Source organism: Rhinopithecus bieti, unplaced genomic scaffold, assembly GCF_001698545.2.
Source record: "Rhinopithecus bieti isolate Rb0 unplaced genomic scaffold, ASM169854v2 scaffold_23411, whole genome shotgun sequence".
Lineage (NCBI taxonomy): Eukaryota > Metazoa > Chordata > Mammalia > Primates > Cercopithecidae > Rhinopithecus > Rhinopithecus bieti.
The window spans coordinates 1622838-1644435 of NW_016811046.1; the positions used below are offsets into that span (position 1 = coordinate 1622838).

Below are 21598 nucleotides of genomic sequence, written 5' to 3' on the forward strand. Positions count from 1 at the left end.
TGCTACTAAAACATTCCCTCTTCCCCACACCATCCTCTCTTTTCTATCTCCTACTTGCTGGGAAAAGAGAAATCTTTCTTTTCTATGACTTTACTAGAATGATGAATTCCCCAATTTAGTAGAGTCTTCTCCTCACTTTGTTCTAAAACACATATTTGTTGTGTTATGTAGTCTCAGGGTCTCAGTAAAACAAACAGGTAGCAGCATGGCATACTAAAATGTTCCCTGATCTAGACGTTATGAAACCTCTTATTGTCATACATCACCGGTCTATTTATTTATCTCTCTTGGCCTGTTTTTTCAGTTTATAATATGTTATTATATTTTTTCAGTTTTTCAGTTTATAATATGTTATTATAAAATAACATAGTCGACCAAGATAATTTGCTAGCTTGCTAACATATTATCTGATTTTAAAACACAGTAGTTTTCAACACGTTATCATCCAATATCTTCTCTTCAGATTCCTCCCAACTAAAAGAGTTTATATACCTGCCAATGCCTTTTTTATTGTGAAATATATTATTCACAGACCTTAAGAATTTAGGAAGCACAAACCACTAAGTATATCTTCTGCTAATATTTTATTTTATGTTAAATAGCCATATTATTTTGATTTTGCCATTCTGGAGATAATAAGAAAATATCTTTATTGAGAAAAAAATCCTCCCAGTGACAAACTACTTTTCATTATTAGCTACTTTTACTTTTCTTTTCTAAATATTGATTTTCAATACATTACATGAAATGGTGAAGTAGATTAATTTTATACTATTAATTTGAAAGTTATCTCTTTCTCTTTATTCGCAACACAATATCTCTTTTTCTTCTGGTTTATGTAAGCTAACAATTATTTCAAACACTACCTTAGAAAACACCATATCCTCATTCATAATGTGAATTAAGATTCACACATGCCATTCTCACCTTTTCCACATAGCTGCCCAAAGAACCACTACTGTTTAAATGAAACCATGCTTTGAAACATTATTTTTTTCGCCATAATTACCATTTAGAAAAATTCACTGAATTGATATTTATTTATCCAACTTGGAAAAAAACATTAAACACTGAATAAAGCATAGTATTCCATAAATAGACATTGCAAGTAATAACAGAAGGGGAACAGTACAGAGACAATGCAAGCTAGATGTCAAGAATCAGCAATGTAGGAAAGAAAAATATGGGAATGCTGTATTAAAATTCAACAGTTGAGAATGTTCTATAACTATTAGATACCAAACAATATTCTTGAAAGGCAGAGTGAGTATGAGATAAACTGGTAGGGAGGTGAGGACACAATTATTCCTGAAACAATGAAAAAAAAAAGTGAATGGAAATGTTGACTTTTTTTGATCATTAACAGAGATAGCTTTCAATAAATATGCACTCCAGCATTTTTCAGTACAGAGAGTACACACTGTAGAGAAAAGCTGTCTGAAGCATTGGAATTGAGTGGGAGATATTATATTTTATGAAACGTAAAGGTCATTTATTTAAAAACATAAAATGAAACTGTTGATGGCTACATCTAGGAGGCTATGTTGTCAAAAAATTGCCTTATCAATTTAGTTTTACACATACTCAGCTTACCCCCTCACATACTTAAGCACATCCCAATGTACAAATGCCCATTTGTACATGAAATTGAGAGTTAGAGTAGAAAAAAGGCTATATCAGACCTTAAATTTTAATAAAGTTTTAAAGCACTTTTCTAATTTCATATTCTTGCTAATTTAGAAAATTTTGTCTATTTTAGAAAGTTGATATGAGAAATTAGAAAAGATTTGAATTTATATTACTTTTGCAGTAAAATGTGACTTTCATTAATAATTCTCTCTAAGCTACTTTGCACTTCAATAAAAATATTTTATCGCAGGGACGACATTAGTGTGTTGAGCCCTGAGAATGCACTTCTCATCATTCTGGCAGTTACTCCCTGACCACTCACAGATCACAGATTAATTGTAATTGATCTGATTCTTAACAAAGAGAGTCAGATTGATAAGAAATTCTACTCTTTTCTTTTACAAGTTACATTTGTCAAAGTTAATTGAATCAAATAAAACTGCATGCCAAATCCATTATAGAATTTTTAAAAATATATTTATTTTATCATTTATATTGTTCCCCATATAACCTAGCCATATTATCAAATGAGCAGTATAAATGAATTGATTAATGTTTGCTGTTCATTGGAGACGTTAGCAAAAAGTATATCCACTCCTTAATATCACAGGTTAATTGCTGATTTCCCCAGGATTTATCCGTGTTCATATTATCTTTTTGCTTTACATGATCTCCTTGATTTCAACTTATAGTCTCTCAAATTATATTATCACTCTAAATTCTTTCTGTAGCTCACACCAATATTATCTGTTCTTTGTTAAATACCACTACCCAGATGACCCATGCCACTATAGCCAGATAAACTCATTTATTTTTTCCCACCAACTCATGTACGTTTCCTTCTTTTTTCTCATTTAACTTTTACCGTTATAATCCACTTAATTTCGCATATCTATTTATATGCCTGGCTATCTCGTTGGACTTTAAACGTTTTAAGGAAAGTCAGTCTTATTCATTTCTGTAGTACTAGCTTTACTGCGTCATACATTTGAGAGCCCAGATTCTGAAGCCAGAATGCTAAGTTTCAAATTTCAGTCGTGTGTTTTAATAATGATGAGACATTGGGCAAATTGATCTCTGCAGTAGTTTTCCATGCTGGAAGATAGGAACATCATTAGTCTACCTCAATAGGGCAATATTCAGGATAAACTGAGATAACTCATGTGAAGTTAATAGAAAGTTTTTAGTAAATGTTAATGATAAATCATTATTATTAAGTGTATTAATATTATTTTATCTCCATGCCTGCCATGATGATTGAAAAACTAAATCAATTAATGCAGGCCAATTAGAACTAATTTACAATATTCCTAAAATGTTGTAACATTATCATAAACATCTGTGTTTGAAAAAAAACTAATCATGTGATATCAGATGTAAAATTATCAACTTTTATATATATATGTATATATATTACAATATAGATGTTCTCTGGTACAGGAAAACTATTTGGTAACACTATAATCTTTATAATTTAATTTAGCACAATAATTAAATATATTATCTTGGAATACAATTTTGCTAAGTATATTTATTATTTATGCCGAAGAGTTGCTCAAGATGTAATCTGGAAATGTTGTTATGACTGGTATTAAATCCGTAGAAAATAGAGTTCTCCATCCAATAATTTTCAAGTATGATGAGTTAAAGGTATAGATAGATTTCTTCACTGAAATAATTCTCAGAATTTTAGTATGGTAGTTTGCATTTTGAAGACCTGTAAGGGCAGAGGTATGGAATAGAGGGTATTTTCCCCCTACATGTATTAAGGCTTTCTTCTTCGAAGGTTACTTGGAAGTGGTTCTCCATCAAGCAAAGTAGAAAAAAAAATTAGACTTTATTTATTTATTTATTGGTTGGGTTTGAATTCAATCTGCTTGGTGGATCTGATTCTTTATATAAAGGGGTGAGGAACAGATGAAAATGCAGTTCTTCTATTGACATTGGACTGTTAGTCCCTTTTTTATTCTGTTAATACTCTTTCTTGATTTTGTTGACTCTGACAGTGATATAGGCTTGAGTTAAGAAGACATTAGGAAATCATAAGCTAGAGAAGTGATGAAAAATTTCCTGAAGACTTCTTCGTCTCCTTTCTTAGCATATTGTGTAGATGAAACTGTGTCTAACAAGATTGCCAAAGTATTTTTGTGAGTTGGTTAAGAGACAGTTCCCTTAGAGAACTTGCTGTGAGGAGAGTAAAACTGTTTACTTTCTTTAAGATCTAAGACAGTATCATCCATATGTTTTCTTTTGTTCAAAGGGAAAGTAGGACTCAAAACTTAAATTCATGTTTATTCAAGTGTATCTCATAGAAATTCAAGAATTAAACTCATCTGTTTTATGTAATTAAAATCTTAGGGGTACTTATAATATAATTGAATTATAAGGTGCCCTGCGAGCTTTGCCACCTTGAGGGAGAAAACCATAAAATGAAATGGCTCTCTGGCTGACTGCAAAATGAAGGAGGCCCCCATAGTTCATTTACAGATGATCCCAAGATCCTTAGAACCTGGATAACTAGTGAGACTTTTAAGAATTTTGTCTTTTCAAATTTATGTAAAACATGTACTTAGCTTCTTTTCTTCATGAAAAAAATCATATGAAGTTTCTCAATGCCTCATGTCATTTGGAACTTTTTAAAATTCTTTTTTGATACAAGTCCAGGTTAATTTATTTTAAATTTTAATTTTCAAATTACTCATTGTTCACTTTATAAATTTTCTCTGGGAAAGTTTTAGTAATGAAAGAAAATAAAATTATAAACCAGTGTTTATAATGCCACAGATATGTGTTTTTAATATACATTTGTCTGAAGGTGTATAATAAAGCCAAATGATTGCTTTAGTTTAGGAGTCAGGGAGAGAGAGAGAGACAGAGAGAACATGTAAACCACACAGAACACAGGGCTGGATTGTGGTTCTTTCTAATCCTTTTTTTAACAACATTTATTTTAGTTTCAAGGTTACATGTGCAGGTTTGTTTTACAGATACATTGTGTCATGGGGGTTTGGTGTACAGTTTATTTTATAAGCCAGATAATAAGCATAGGAACCTATAGGTAGCTTTTTGACACTCACCCTCCTCCCAGCCTCCACCCTCAAATAGGCCCGGTGTTTGTTCCCATCTTTGTGTCAATGTGTACTCAACGTTTAGTGCCCGCTTGTAAGAGAGAACATGCAGTATTTGGTTTTCTGTTCCTGCATTCACTTAGGATAGCAGTCTCCACTTCCATCTATGTTGCTGTAAAAGACATGATCTCATTCTTTAATGGCTGCATAGTATGTCATGGTGTATACATACCACGTTTTCTTTCTCCAGTTAGCCATTTGTGGGAATTTAGGTTGGTTCCATATCTTTACTGTTGTGAATAGTGCTGCCATGAATTTAGGTGTGGATGTGTTGTTTGGTGGAACAATTTACATTCCTTTGGGTAGATACCCAATAATGAGATTTCTGTGTCAAATGGTAATTTGTTTTAAGTTCTTTGAGAAATTGACAAACTGCTTTCCACAGTGGAAATTTACATTCCCACCGGCAGTGTATAAGCAGCCCCTTTTCTCCACAACCTTGCCAGTACATGCTGTTTTTTGACTTTTTAATAATTGCCATTCTGACTGATGTGAGGTGGTATCTCACTGTGGTTTTCATTTACATTTCTCTGATGAATACTGATCCCATACGAATTCCTTTTCCTTGCATTCATTTGTTCACTTTGTGGAAAGTAGAATCTGAAAGGGTAATATTCTCTCTGATTATTAATCAGTATATAATACAGTATCTCAAAGATGAGGAGGAATATGGCACAACATGTTTACCTACTCCATGGACTACCTACTTTTTAATTATCCAGAATTATTTATTTAATTAACATGATACTTTTCTATACAGTGATATATTCACTGTAGATACCAGGGACATAAATATATCAGTGGAGAAGAAATGTTAATTTCAGAAAATTAAGAAAAAAATATATATATATTAAAATAAATTTAAAACAGCAGTTTCTGGTGGAGAAGTATTGTGAAAATTGCATGAGTACTTTCAGATTACTAGTTCAAAAATAAATCATCATTAGGATTATATTTCAATCTCTATCTTTTTCTATTCAACTTTTCATATCTCAGTTGCATTAACCAAGTGGAACCTTCACAATCACTAAAGCACTCCATTAAAATTCCATATAATGGTGTCAGTGCGCTGCTTTCTTTCATGTGGACTCTGGTTAACACAGCTTTTCAATGGGCCCTAGTAGTCAGAATGGGGCTTACACAGAGGCTGATTCTGAATTAACGTTTTAAATGCCATTGACACTACGGACTTGCTGTAGAAGTCTCCATAGACCTTTTATTCAGATGTAGCACCTGCTTGATTCATTTTAATTGTTTTATAATCTTATTTCCCTAATGTCTAAGTGCTTGCAGTTTTATTTATTCCAAAGCATCATAGACCTATCTGTGATAAATGCATAAGCATTATGCTGTAACTGAGAAACAACAATGATCACAGAATTCTCAATGCAGTGTTTTTAAGGAGAGTTTTACAAAGAAAATTGCAATTCTTCTGCCTGGGATATATAATGATAAGGACCATAGTAATTACGTTTGTCATAGGAAGTATTTTTAATAAACAGTGCATGAAAGCTGCCAGATAAGTGCCATAGCATTTAAAACTTTTGCATGTCTTTCTTTGTTCTGCTCTTAAAACTAGTTCATTTATTTAAAATAAACGTAATTCCTTTAAAAATTGTTTTGCTTAATAAAGGCATAGGTTAAATTTCTCTCTTAGTTATTGTGAACAGAACTTGTTTTAATTGTGTCTAGAGGGACTTACTTGCTTCATGTCATCTTATTAAATCATATTCTGACAAAAAGCTAATTTGGCAGCGGAATATATAACCTTGATTGTAACCTAGATTTTTTAACTTTCTGAATGAAGTAACAAATACGCATAAACTTTCCATACACATGTATGATTGATAGATGGATAGATAACTACCTAGCTAGCTAGACACTAAATATTGCTTTAACTCACTAGATCGGCACAAATCAAACATGTTTTGAATATCCATAATTCTTTAGAAGCACCTTTTTTTTGCATCCTATTATACCTACCACTCTCTCTAGTGGGAAACCAATGCTTTGACCTCTAACACAACTTCATGTCTGGTTTTGATCTTGCCTTCTACTTTTTGTGTCATGTTACTTTTAATATTATATTTAACGTAGCCATTTATTCAATAGATCAGTTATAGCTGTTCATTTTTATTGTTATGCAGTTATTATTTTTCAAAAGGATAGCCAATTGAAACAGCTTCATTTATTGAGAACATATTTTGTCCCACTGCAATATAATGTGATTTTAGTCACAATCAAATGTCCACATGAATTTGTATCTATTTATTGAATCTTTCCTGTTTCCTTATTTGTTTATTATTTCACTAATACCACACTTTATTATTAAAATTCTGTAAGGTTTACTATTAAATAGTTTATTTTTCACATTGTTTCTTTAAGAATTCCTTGGCTATTCTTTTGACTTTACATCTCATATGTTTTTCAACTTTGCATTGAAGTAAAGTGCACATAAATGTACAGCTTAATAAATGTTTTCAAATGCAACATACTCCTTATCAGCATCCAGAGCAGGACCACAATCAAATACAGTTCCAGCACTCAGGACTGACTTACCTGCTCCCTTCCCTTCATTATACTCTCTTTCTAGGATCACCACTATTCTGACTTTTTCTAATAGTGTAGTTTAGATTTGTCTGTATATTTACTGTACACATATGGAATAATGTGGTAATCTTTGGTGTTTTAATTGCAGAGCAATACAATTGTGAAATTCACACAAGTAGTGGGATGTAGCTGTTCGCATTGTGGTATAGTGTTCCAAATATACCAAAATGTATTATCCCTCTTATTGTTGATGGATATTTGGGTATTTTCTAGTTTTTGTCTGATATAAATAATAGTGCTAGAAACATTCCAGCACATGACTTTTAGTGACTTCTATTTACAATTTTGTTGTTTATTTAAGAATAAATATGTTCAGATGTAATATATCCCATTGTTTTACTTACTCGTTGTTGCATGATAAGTCACTGCAAAGCTCAAGAGTTTTAAAAGAACAATCATTTTATATTCTCTTGGTTCTGCAGTCTGGACTGAACATATCTAGGCAGTTTTTCTGCTAGTGGTGTCGCCTCATGTAGCTACCTCTAATGGTTTGGTTGGAGCAAGACTTAGCTGGAAGAATGGGACTGCATGCCTGTTATCTTCATGTAATTGTAGTTTCTTTATGTGGTCTCTCCAGCATGATGAATGAACTTCTAACATGTTGGCCCCAATAGTGCAAAAAGCTCCCAATAGTGCAAAAGTAGGAGTGGCCAGACCCTTTTTAAGCCTAACGCACAGCGTTACGACAAGCACTGCATCATTTTCACTGCACTTTATTGCCAAAATTATTACCTAGGTCCAGGCCAGATTCAAGAAAATGGGACTCCACTAGAGCATGAATACTGAGAGATGTGATTGATTAGGAATAGTCAATACAATAGATTATTACGTCTACCTTAATAGTTATGGAAATTGCTTTCTGAGCTATTACATTCTTAGACTGCGCTTTATAGATGCTGAAGTTGAGGTTATGCTGGATTTGTGAAAAAAGTTAGAAAGTGTTCTGTCTTTTCTTTTCCTGGAACTACTCATGCAATTTTCATGCTTTCTTGTTTCTTAACTATTTGGAAAAAAATCACCGATGAAGTCATATGAGCTTGGGGTTTCTTTGTGGGAAAGTTTTAAACCAAAGGTATAATTTTTAGGATAAATATGAATGATTCATATATTTTGCTAGTATTTCTGAAGTTGTATATTTGAAAATAATATCCATTTAATACATATAATATTTAGGCATAATTTGTATCCTCTTTTTCTCCTTTTGATGTCTAAGGGAATGGTACAAGTGTCCTCTTTTTCATTTCTGATATTAGTTGTTATTTATATCATTTTTTCTTCATAATTTCTAGTAAAAGTTTATTAGTTGTATTGGTCTTTTCAAAAGCTAACTTGTTTTATTGATTTTGTCTTTTTATGGTTTTTGATATATTAGGTAATATTCGGTCTATATTATTTGTTTATTTCTACTTTCTTTGATGTTGATTTGTTGTTACTTTACTGGTTTCTTGAAACGAAAGTTTAGTTGACTTGTTTTAAGACTTTTATTTCTAATAAATGTGTTTTAAGAGTATACGTTTATTCTAACCATTGATTGAGTTTAGTCCTGTACATTTTATATGTCATACCTCATTATCACAGTTCACAGTCTTTAAAATTTATTTTGATCATTATTAATATTATATTGTTTAATTGCCTTTATTTGAATTTTCTTATTTTCTTTTACGGATAAATAACAATATCAACAACTATGCTGTGCAAAGAAAAAAATAAGTTCTTCTGAAGCTTTATTGTCCAGTATGTAATTATTTTACTTTATTTTTATTAGTATTCCAAATATATTTGAAAGAAATGTGAATTCTTTTAATTTTGAGTGTAAATATTCTGTAGATACTGATTAGTCAACTTTGTTCTTATCTTCATTATCTTTCCTGTTTGTCTGTTTCCCTGACAGCTGATAGGAGTATGTTACAGTTTGCCAGTGTCATGATATCACTATTTCTTCTTTGCTCATTTTGAATTTTTGCATTCTGTGTTATGAAGATGTTATTGGCTGTATTCATATGTAGCCTATATTCCTGATGCTTTCACCTGTTTATCAATATTAAATGTCCTTCTCCATCTCGAATAAAGTTTCTTGCCTTAGAGCATTTTTCATCTGATAGTATTATAGCTACATCAATTTTTTGGTGATTACATTCCTTCTAGTTTCAAACTATGTGTGCTAATTTTTATGCAGTCTGAATATCTAAGATTTTTATTTGAATCAGATAACCCTAGGGAAAATCAAGCCCAATATTTAGGTCAATTTTCGGGATTGCTCTCTTCTTCTAAAAACTGACTACAAATTTATTTGTTATCTTGTTAGTGTTTTAGTTTCATCAAGTAAATATTTAAAAAAAATAATTTTTTATAGAATTACCAATTCTTCTCTTGGAGTAGTGTTTCCAAATCACTTCACCAACAACTACCAGAAATACTTTTTTGTTATTTAGTTTTAATTTCATCATCATAAACTCTCTGCGATCCAGCTAGGTATGAAAGGGAACAAAGAAAACATGGAACCCAAAGGGAACTGCAGCAAGAGCGCAAAGATTCTAGGATACTGCGAGCAAATGGGGTGGACGGCTGCTCTCCTGAGCTACAGAAGGAATGGTCTGGTGGTTAAGATAAAATACAAGTGAAACTTACTAGAGTTGTCCACAGTCAACAATGGTGATCTTTCTGGTCTTGCCATTTCTGTACCCAAAGTGTTCCATAGCCTATGGCCTTCACAATATTCATGCCTTCTTTCACTTTGCCAAAGACCACATGCTTGCCATTCAACCACTCAGTGTTGGCAGTGCAGATGAAAAACTGGGAACCGTTTGTGCTAGGTCCAGCATTTGCCCTGAACAAAATGCCAGGACCTGTATGCTTTCGGATGAAGTTCTCATCATCAGATTTCTCCTCATAGATGGACTTGCCATCAGTGCCTTCATGGCGTGTGAAGTCAGCACTCTGATACATAAACCCTGGAATAATTCTGTGAAAACAGGAACGCTTATAACCAAATTCTTTCTCTCCAGTACTCAGAGCACCAAAGTTTTCTGTTGTCTTTGGAAACTTGTCTGCAAACAGTTTGACGGAGATGTCGTCCAAGTGCCCACCGTCGACGGCAAGGTTGAAGAACATGGTGGGGTTGACCATGCTTTGCAGAAATACTTTTAAAAAAATCCTTGTAAGTGTAATACCCCTACCTAACTGGGAATCTAATGCTTGTTATTAATAAACATGTTTGATTGTCTTCCTTCCAGTTACTCCACACTACAAGTTCTAAACCTAGATTGTTTTTATATCTCAGACTCAATCACATAAAACCCAGAATAACTTTTTAGATATTCAGAAAGACATGAGAAGTCTCCCTTTCTACCAGAGAATATTTTTTTCTCGTTTGCAAGCTTTTAACTCATAGGCACTAATTAATGGGGTGAAAAGCATGCATCTAATTTAAAAATTATATTTCTAGTGTTTACCCTTTCTATTAAAAATTCCAATGACAATGTTTTATAATGTTAAGTCATGTGCTATTGAATGTTTTGTGTTTTCTCATCAAACCTAAAGACACTAGGATGAATCAGATGTATTAGATCTCAGAAAACTGAAATGGGTAGATTTCTGTATGCCGAAGTTCATCCTTTCAGCAGGAATTTTGCCTTTTTGTAAATGGGAAGCTGTCTCTGACAATAGTAACTCATACTTTAGCTATCATGCTCAATCACTCAGATGAAAGGCATGAGAAAACTCTAGAACTAGAGTATTGGAAAGAAAGACTGCCCAATGCCCATCAAAGAACTCTTTCTTTCTCATCAGACTTAACTTGCAATTTTAAAAAAATATATGAATGAATAATAAAATAAGCATTTATAAAATGTTTTCTTTCATTCTATCCTTCTTTCAGTTTTTGTTTGTGATTGAGTAAAGCCAATAAATGGCTTTACAAATAAAGCCAATCAAACAATGATAGGCTGGGTGTGCTGACTCATGCCTATCATCTCAGCTGTTTGGGAGGGCAAGGCAGGAGGATTACTTGAGCCCAGGAGTTCGAGGTTGCAGCAAGCTATGATTGTGCCACTACACTCCAGCCTGGGCAACAGGGCAAGATCCTGCCAATTAACACAAACAAACAAATAAAAACAGGCCTGAGCAATTTCAAAATTAATAATATTGTCTAGTTTATCTCAAGGAGGGCAACAAGGTAAGTTGTATTCACTCCTGAATACTTAAGCAAACTTTCCACCTCTAAAGGAATAACACATGTTAAAACATAAAGGCAGTCCTCGCTGTTAGAAATATTTTGACTTCCAGGTATTTTATCACTTAATTAAAAAAAAAAAAACTTTCAGGAGAATTGGCTACAGCAATTTTCTATGTTCTTATAATAAATTGCATGATGAATTATTTCATTTGAACTTTTTAGTATAACTATAGTTCATCACCAATTAAGTGAAATAGGAAACTGAGTTATCAATATTGACATGCTCATTTGATTGACAATACACTTAGAATAAGACCTCCCACAAAATGAATTTCAAAATTGATATAAATGAACCAGAAAGTCATCTATGTTGCTGGACAAAAATAGATTTTATCTTTAACAAAATTTCTTTATTATGTAACCTTCAATTGCCATAACTTTTGTATTTACAGACACATTTTTATTTTAAAAATTTGAATTTCAAATAGCGTTTCTGTAAAATCACTCTTATGATTACTTTAAAAGCCAAAATACAGTATTTTACAGTTAAACGCATTTATGCTATAAATATTTCAAAAAACAACCATCTTGTAAAATATTTAACCCAGATGCATTTAAACTGATAAGATGATACTGTTTCTGGCTACTCATTAGCCAAACCCCGCCTTTTTTTTGTTTTCTTTTCTTTTCTTTTCTTTCTTTTTTTTTTTTTTTTTTTTGAGACAGAGTCTCCCTCTGTCACTCAGGCTGGAGTGCAATGGCGGGGTCTCAGCTCACTGCAACCTCCGCCTCCCATGTGCAAGTGATTCTCCTGCCTCAGCCTCTGGAGTAGCTGTGGTTACAGGTGCACACCACCACACCCAGCTAGTTTTTTTGTATTATTAGTAGAGATGTGGTTTCACCATGTTGGCCAGGCTGATCTCCAACTCCTGACCTCAGGTGAGCCACCTGGCTCGGCCTCTCAAAGTGCTGGTATTACAGGGTTGAGCCACCGTGCTTGGCCATCCAACCCCCTTTTATCCCCCTCCATCCACTACAGTTCTCAGCCTCTAATAACCTTCATTCTATTGTCTATCTCCATGACTTTATTTTATTTAAGCTCCCAGCTCCCATATATGAGTGAGAACATGCTATATTTGCCCTTTTTTCCTGGCCCATTTCACTTAACATAATACCCTTTTGACTCATCCATGCTTATGCAGATGTTAGGATTTCATTTTTTAATTGCTCAATATTCCATAGTGTATAAATACCACATTTTATCCATTGATGAGCCCTAGTTTAATTCTATCTCTTGGCTCTTGTGAATAATACAGCAATGAAAGCTGTAGTGTAGGTGTTCCTTTGGCATATTCATTTCATTTTCTTTGGATATGTACCCCTTGGTGAGATTGTTGGATCATATTGTAGTTCTATTTCTAAATTTTTGAGGAACTTTCATACTGTTTTTCATAATGTCTTAATTAATTAACATTACCAACAGTTAACAAGCATTCCTTTATCTCCACATAAGAATGTGGTGAGAACCAATACTTTTTATTTTTTTGATAATAGCCATTCTGATCAGGGTGAGGTAGCATCTCATAATGGTTTTAAATGTTTTCCTGATGCCTAGTGATATTCAATTTTTTTCCCATATGCTTATTGGCCATTTGTATGTCTTCTTTTGAAAAATTTCTAATCAAGTTTTGTCAATTTTTTTCAATCAAGTTATGTTTTTCTCACTATTGGGTTATCTGAGTTCCTCAGCAGTTTTTGATATTAACCTCCTGTCAGAGGGGATTTTGCAATTGTTTTCTCCCATTCTGTAAGTTGTCTTTCAGTTCTATTGACTGTTTTCCTTTGTGTGCAGATTTTAGTTCAGAGTAATCCTATTTGACTATCTTGGCTTTTGCAACTTGTGTTTTGAGGGTCATAATCCAAAAAATTATTGTTCAGAACAATGTGTTGGAACATTTTCCTATATTTTCTCAAAGCAATTTTAGTTTTAGGTCTTATATTCAAAACTAAATTTAAGTTGAGTTGATTTTTGTATATGGCATGAAATGAGGGTCCAATTTCATTATTCTACATGTGGATAAACAGTTTTTCTGACACCCATGTATTGAAGAGACTATTATTTCCCCATTGTGCATTCTTGGCATCATCTTTGTCAAATATCAATTGTTTATAAATATGAAGATTTATTTCGGGGCTCTCTCTTCAGTGTCATTAGTCTATGTGTCTGGTTTCATGCCAGTACCATCAGTATTTGCATTATTAGTCTCTGGTCCAAATGTCTAATAATTACCAAATTTTATGAAAATTAAAGGGTAACTGCTTAAATTTTTATTCAAGAGTCAGTATTCTATTTCAATAATTTCTCATCAGAAGAAGAAACATTTTAGAGTTTTTTAATATTAGAGATTTGGTTCTTTATTAAAAAATCCTAATTCATCATTTACAAATACTTAGAGATATAAATATCTAGAATAATTATTAACTCAAGAACAAAAATTTTCAGAGTCTTAAAAGATTAATATCTAGTTCGGACACAATTAATAAAATAAAGCCTAAGTATATTCATTTCTAGGTGCATATTAGGATGCCAGGTTCTGCATTGGCTACACATTCCCAGGCTAAGTTTCATTTATTTCTTGAGAGGTGAATGCAAATAAATCAATGGTTTTTATAACATCTTATTTTGCTCAGCTATCAACAAAGATACAAGGTCCCACTATTTACTTGAATTTGAGTGATGTCAGAATATCATGTAAACAAAATAGAATGGCATGCTATTGTCATTGACTCTGTATTCTAGTCAGGGAGAAAGGTTAAAAAGTAAATAACATTTGCAATTATGATACTTATGATAATGAAATAAAAATAAGAGACAGAGGTAGAAAAAATTATAGAATGGTATAAATAATTTGTAATTAATATGTAAATGTCTTGGAAGAGGTAACGTTTAAGCTGACACCCCATGAATGAGTAGTCCATTAGAGTAGAAGCAGAACATTCCAGGCAGAAGATAAAACATGCACATTGGACCTGTGCCTGGAAAGGATTTGATGTGGCTAAATAATATAATGATTGTGGGCCTAACTCACAATACTTGAGAAGGACAATCATAATAAATTAAGGTGAAAATTAGATTAGGGCTAACTTATGGCATGGTTTGGTGAGATATGATAGGAACTGAATTCTTAAAAGTTTTAATGGAAAACCATTAAGAGATTTTAATAGAGATATTAGCATAAACTAATGTACATTTTAATGACACTGTTGTTCTGTGGAGTATGTATTTGAGGGACCAAGGAGTATGTGCAAAGACCTGTTAGAACAGTCAACATAATAAATGTTCATATTCTCTGCTAAGATAGTAGTAGCAGAAATTGAAATATATTAAAAGACATTAGATATGTTTTCTACACATGAGAAAAATAATTTTTGATAGGTTGGATTTGAGGATAGGGGAAAAATAGAAATAAGATGTCTTTATAGTTTCTGGCATAAATAACTGAGTAGATAATGGTGCTATTTAAGACCATGATTGGGGTGAGCATACCTCTTTGTTTACCTGTGACATTCCTAGTTTACACTTTCACTCTCTAAAGTTTGCCAGTTTAGAGAGTAAATGTATGGTTGATATGGGTTTGGAGGCAGTCAGGCAGGAGTTATCTCTATATATGATTGAGGTCTATGAATACATTCAAGGGAAGTATCTCAAGTGTCACAATTTTAATACATTTTCAAATATATAATACATTTTCAAAATAAAGGGTATGAGCTGAATCTTTTGATCAAATTTTGGGATAGACATACTGTTTGTTGAAGTTCTTGGGAACTGCCCGTTACTTTTCTGTAAAAGAAAAATGACCTGTGAACATATTCAGTTGTATGAAGCTCTGGGGAAGTGCCAGCTATTTTGCAAACATTTTATATTTTCCCATTTCCTTGATATTTTGAAAACTTTGACTTCTTAACATAAAAATATAGAAAACCATTTTTTTTTTCTTCTTTTCCCTGTGCTGATAAGCCATGATGTGAAAAAATAAACAGTTCTTAAATTGTAGCTCTATTTCAGAGCCATGGAACTTCAGGCGTACCTCCTGAGGCAGGATAAATAATGGTAGAAGGCCATAGTGACTTGTCCCCTTGTGTTAAGCCCCAGGGGCACCTTTTGTTGCAGTCTCCCTTCACTTGCACTCTCCTGTCAGCAGCTGATTCTTTTGCAAGATGAGCTGTGCTGCAGGATATCAACAGACTGCCAGATGGTTCCAAGTTCCTGTTACCTAATAAGGCCCAGGAAAGAGAACAAAAGCCCCTTATTCATGGTGTAACTTCCCCAGTCTCCAGCCAATCAGCACCAAAAGCCCAAGAAGCTATTAGCTACAAATTCCTGCCTTGGTGGGGGCCTGGGATGATGGGTGAAACTAAAGACTTCTCCAGGGTCCTCCATGTGCAGCCAGGCTCAAGGTTTAGCTTATAGTGACCTTTTCCTTATCTTAGTAGCCAAAAAAAAAAAGCACCACTAGGTAGAAATTTTATATGCTAACGATACATGTGATGCATGCTAGAGCATGTAGATACTGAGCACAAGTGCCAACCATGGGTCCCCTTTGCATACTTTACCTCACCAGTATTTTATGAATATGTATGTATAACCCCCATAAAGGGAATTCCCTTCGTGCACTAGTGGCTGCCTCTAGCTTTGAACAATCCACTCTGCCTCTCAGAATTTACTGTCACTTTGCAATAGAATTCTTTACCTACTTTTACTTTGGGCTTGCTCTCAAACTCTTTTGTGCGGCAAAATTAAGAACTGGAACCGGCCCATTGACAATACCTCAACGTATTTTAACTTTTATTCAATTTAGATTACAGTTTATTGAAGTGTTTTTCAAACTTATGTAAAGTTTAGATGCTGAGAAAAAATTTCAAACTAACAAGAATCTTTTCAGTAACCCAAGGATTCCACAGGTAACTGCCGGAGAAATATTTCTTAAAGAAACTGGGAAAAACAACAACAACAACAAAAGAGATCACCACAGTTCAGGACTCATGAGACAGTTGAAATTTCAGGGTTAGAATACCAGAGAGTAGATCACTATGTACAGAAGAATCTCAAAAAATGTGCATGTGCTTTTTGCTTAGTCTTGCTTCTGCTATGCTGGATCTTTTTTGGTTCCATATAGATTTTAGAATTTTTTTCTAATTCTGTGAAGAATGATAGTGGTATTTTGATGGGGATTGCCTTAAATTTGTAGATTGCTTTTGGTAGTATGCTCATTTTCACAATATTGAGTCTATCCATCCATGAGCATGGAATGTGTTTCCATTGGTTTGTGTTGTCTGTGATTTCTTTCAACAGTGTTTTGTAGTTTTCCTTTTAGAGGTGCTTCCAATGCTTGGTTAGGTATATTCCTAAATATTTTATTTTTTTGCAGCTATTGTAAAATGGGTTGAGTTCTTGATGTGATTCTCTTCTTGGTCGCTGTTGGTGTTTAGAAGAGCTACTGATTAGTGCACATTAATCTTGCATCCGGAAATTTGATCAGTTCTAGGAGCTTTCTGGAGGAGTCCTTAGGGTTTTATAGGTATATGATCATATCATCAGCAAACAGTGACAGTTTGACTTCCTTTTTACCAATTTGGACGCCATTTGTTTATTTCTCTTGTCTGATTGCTCTGGCTAGAACTTCCACTACTATGCTTTTGCATGGCAAAAGGAACAGTCAGCAGAGTAAACAGGGAACCCATAGAGTGGGAGAAAATCTTCACAATCTATACATCAGACAAAGGACTAATATGCAGAATCTGCAACTTAAATCAGTAAGAAAAAATCAAACAAACAATTCCATCAAAAATTGGGCTAAGGACATGAATAGACAATTCTCAAAAGAAGATACACAAATGGCCAACAAACTTGAAGAAATGCTCAACATCTCTAATGATCAGGAAAATGCAAATCAAAACCACAATGCAATACTACCTTACTCCTGGAAGAATGACCATAATAAAAAGAAAATCAAAAGACAGTAGATATTGGCATGGTTGCATTGAATAGAGAACACTTCCACATGCTGGTGGGAATGTAAACTAGTGCAGCCACTCTGGAAAGCAGTGTGGAAATTCCTTAAAGAATTAAAAGTAGAACTACCATTTGATCAGCAATTCCACTACTGGGTATCTACCCAGATGAAAAGAAGTCATTATATGAAAAAGATACTTGCACATACATGTTTATTGCAGCACAATTCATAACTGCAAAATTGTGGAACAAACCCAAATTGCTCATCAATCAATGAGTGGACAAACAAACTGTGATATCTATCTATCTATCTACCTACCTATCTATCTATTTATCTATCTAGATATAGATATCTAGATAGATATAGATAGATACATAATGGAATGTATATAATGTTATATATAATGGAATGTATATATAATGTGATATATATAATGGAATATATATATACACACACACACATATATATATAGATATAGTGGAATACTATGCAGCCATAAAAAGGAATGAATTAACAGCATTTGCAGTGACCTGGATGAGATTGAAGACTATTATTCTAAGTGAAGTAACTCAGGAATAGAAAACCATAACATAGTATATTCTTACTGATATGTGAGAGCTAAGCTATGAGGACATAAAGGCATCAGAATGGTACAATGGACTTTGTACATTTGGGGGGCAAAGTAGAAGTGGGGCGAGGGATAAAAGACTACAAATATGGTGCTGTATATAGTGCTCAGGTGATAGGTGCACCAAAATCTCACAAAACAGCACTAAAGGACTTACTCATGTAACCAAATTCCACCTGTACCCCAATAACTTATGGAAAAAAATTTGCATGTAGTCCCCTTGTGTCTCTAGCCAAATTATAAGCTATCCATATGCAGGATGAGACTCTGGAAAACCTGGAATATTCTAGGCTGTGTCTTAGAAATGTGAGTAACCGTAGGGAAAGGGCTATTCTGGACCTGCTCCAAGCAGGCCTCAAATAAACCTAGACTGAGCATTCTGATTGAACTGTAATTTTACTGCCCACAATAAGAAAATTCTAGCATCTTTAAAATTCTACAATCTAGACTCTAAACAAGGTAGCATTTGAAATATTGGATACTTCAATTAGAAATCACTAGACATGTAAGAATGAGAAAATTGAGACACATAGTGAGACAAAAACTTGTCAATAGGATGAGACAAAAAGATAGCTTGGATGTTGCAATTAGTTTTCAAGGAATTTTCCACAGTCCTCATAGAAATACCAAAAATTTAGACAATAAAAAACCCACAAAATGATTGAATAAAAGGGCATTTTCAGGAAAATAATAGAAACTTTAAGGAACCAAATAAAAATTCTAGAACTAAAAAATAAAATATATAAAATTTCACTAGATAAGATTAACAATAAATTTGATACCACAGAATAAAAATCACTGAACTTGAAGACAGAGCAATTAAAATTATGCACTGTGAAGAAGGATGAAAAAAAGAGACTAGATCATCAGTGACCAGTGGGACAATATTAAGTAATCTAACATATGTATTTAAAACCCAGACTTACAAGAGAAAAATTGTATAGGAAATAATGTTTGAAGAAATACACATAAAATTTGGCAAAATCAAATTTATGCAATTTATTTTACATTTTAATGTATAAATATTTTATATTTTAAATATACACAAATGCTAAAAAACATAAATATAAGTTAAAGCACACAGGAATATTTGACTATATTAAAATCAGACAGGATAGACATTTAGAAAATAAAAGTGCATAAATATGTAATTGGTAAAATTAAAAAACAAGTGATACAACCTATAAACACTAAATATAAAAAAAGCTTATTTGCCTTTACTAATATTAGACAAAATATACTTTAAGAAAATAATATTACCAGAGATAAAACATACATTCCATAATGATAAAAGCACTTTTTATCAGAAAGATACAATAATTTTAAATGTATATCAAAGTACGGTCAGGTATCCAAACCGCAGAAGTAAGCAGACAGATATTAATTTGGAGATTTCAGTAACACTCTTCCAGTGATTTCTAAGAAATATAGATTAAAATCACTGGAGTTTAAAACATTGAACAAAATAAACCAACTTAACCTTATTGACATAGATCAATACATCATAAAACAAGAGAATAGTTATCCTTTACAACTACACATAGAAAATTCACTGGCAGATCATTTGTTGAGCCATTTAAGAAGTTTTAATATATTTCAATATATTCTGATTTTAAAACATATGTACTTTAATTCTACTTATATTAAATTTGATGTCAATAGCAAAAATGCATCTTTACATTCCCCAAATCTTTGAACTTTAAGTAACCTGCCACTAAATAACTCATGTGTTAAGAAACTTAAAAGGGGCGGAGCAAGATGGCCGAATAGGAACAGCTCCAGTCTCCAGCTCCCAGCGTGAGCAACACAGAAGACAAGTGATTTCCGCATTTTCAACCGAAGTACTGGGTTCATCTCACTAGGGAGTGCCGGACAATCGGTGCTGGTCAGCTGCTGCAGCCTGACCAGTGAGAGCTGAAGCAGGGCAAGGCATGGCCTCACCTGGGAAGCGCAGGGGGAAGGGAATCCCTTTTCCTAGCCGGGGGAACTGAGACACACAACACCTGGAAAATTGGGGAACTCCCACCCCAATACTGCTCTGTACCAAGGGTCTTAGCAAACAGGCACACCAGGAGATTATACCCCACACCTGGCTGGGAGGGTCCCACCCCTGCCCACAGAGCCTCCCTCATTGCTAGCACAGCAGTCTGCGATCTAACTGCAAGGCAGCAGCGAGGCTGGGGGAGGAGCGCCTACCATTGCTGAGGCTTAAGTAGGTAAACAAAGCCACTGAGAAGCTCGAACTGGGTGGAGCTCACAGCAGCTCAAGGAGCCCTGCCTCTCTTTGTAGACTCCACCTCTGGGGACAGGGCACAGCTAATCAACAACAACAACAACAACAAAGCAGCAGAAACCTCTGCAGAGGCAAAGGACTCTGTCTGACAGCTTTGAAGAGAGCAGTGGATCTCCCAACACAGAGGTTGAGATCTGAGAACAGACAGACTGCCTGCTCAAGTGGATCCCAGACGCCTGAGTAGCCTAACTGGAAAACATCCCCCACTAGGGGCAGAACGACACCCCACACCTCACACGGTGGAGTAGACCCTTGAGAGGAAGCTTCCAAAGCAAGAATCAGACAGGTACACTCGCTGTTCAGCAATATTCTATCTTCTGCAGCCTCTGCTGCTGATATCCAGGCAAACAGGGTCTAGAGTGGACGTCAAGCAATCTCCAACAAACCTACAGCTGAGGGTCCTGACTGTTAGAAGGAAAACTAACAAACAGGAAGGACACCCACACCAAAATCCCATCAGTACATCACCATCATCAAAGATCAGAGGCAGATAAAACCACAAAGATGGGAAAAAAGCAGGGCAGAAAAGCTGGAAATTCAAAAAATAAGAGTGCATCTCCCCCTGCAATGGAACGCAGCTCACCTCCAGCAATGGATCAAAGCTGGATGGAGAATGACTTTGACGAGATGAGAGAAGAAGGCTTCAGTCCATCAAACTTTTCAGAGCTAAAGGAGGAATTACGTACCCAGCACAAAGAAACTAAAAATCTTGAAAAAAGAGTGGAAGAATTGACAGTTAGACTACTTAATGCAGAGAAGGCCATAAACGAACTGACAGAGATGAAAACCATGACACGAGAAACATGTGACAAATGCACAAGCTTCAGTAACCAACTCGATCAACTGGAAGAAAGAGTATCAGCGATTGAGGATCAAATGAATGAAATGAAGTGAGAAGAGAAATCTAAAGAAAAAAGAAGAAAAAGAAATGAACAAAGCCTGCAAGAAGTATGGGATTATGTAAAAAGACCAAATCTACATCTGATTGGGGTGCCTGAAAGTGAGGGGGAAAATGGAACCAAGTTGGAAAACACTCTTCAGGATATCATCCAGGAGAACTTCCCCAACCTAGTAGGGCAGGCCAACATTCAAATTCAGGAAATACAGAGAACGCCACAAAGA

The 21598-nt window shown here is 34.1% G+C and overlaps 1 pseudogene; it reads right to left on the minus strand.

Annotated features, from left to right (window-relative positions):
* Positions 1 to 10010: 10010 nt before the first annotated feature.
* Positions 10011 to 10493, minus strand: LOC108543106 (peptidyl-prolyl cis-trans isomerase A pseudogene; annotated as a pseudogene).
* Between the last annotated feature and the right edge of the window lie 11105 nt (positions 10494 to 21598).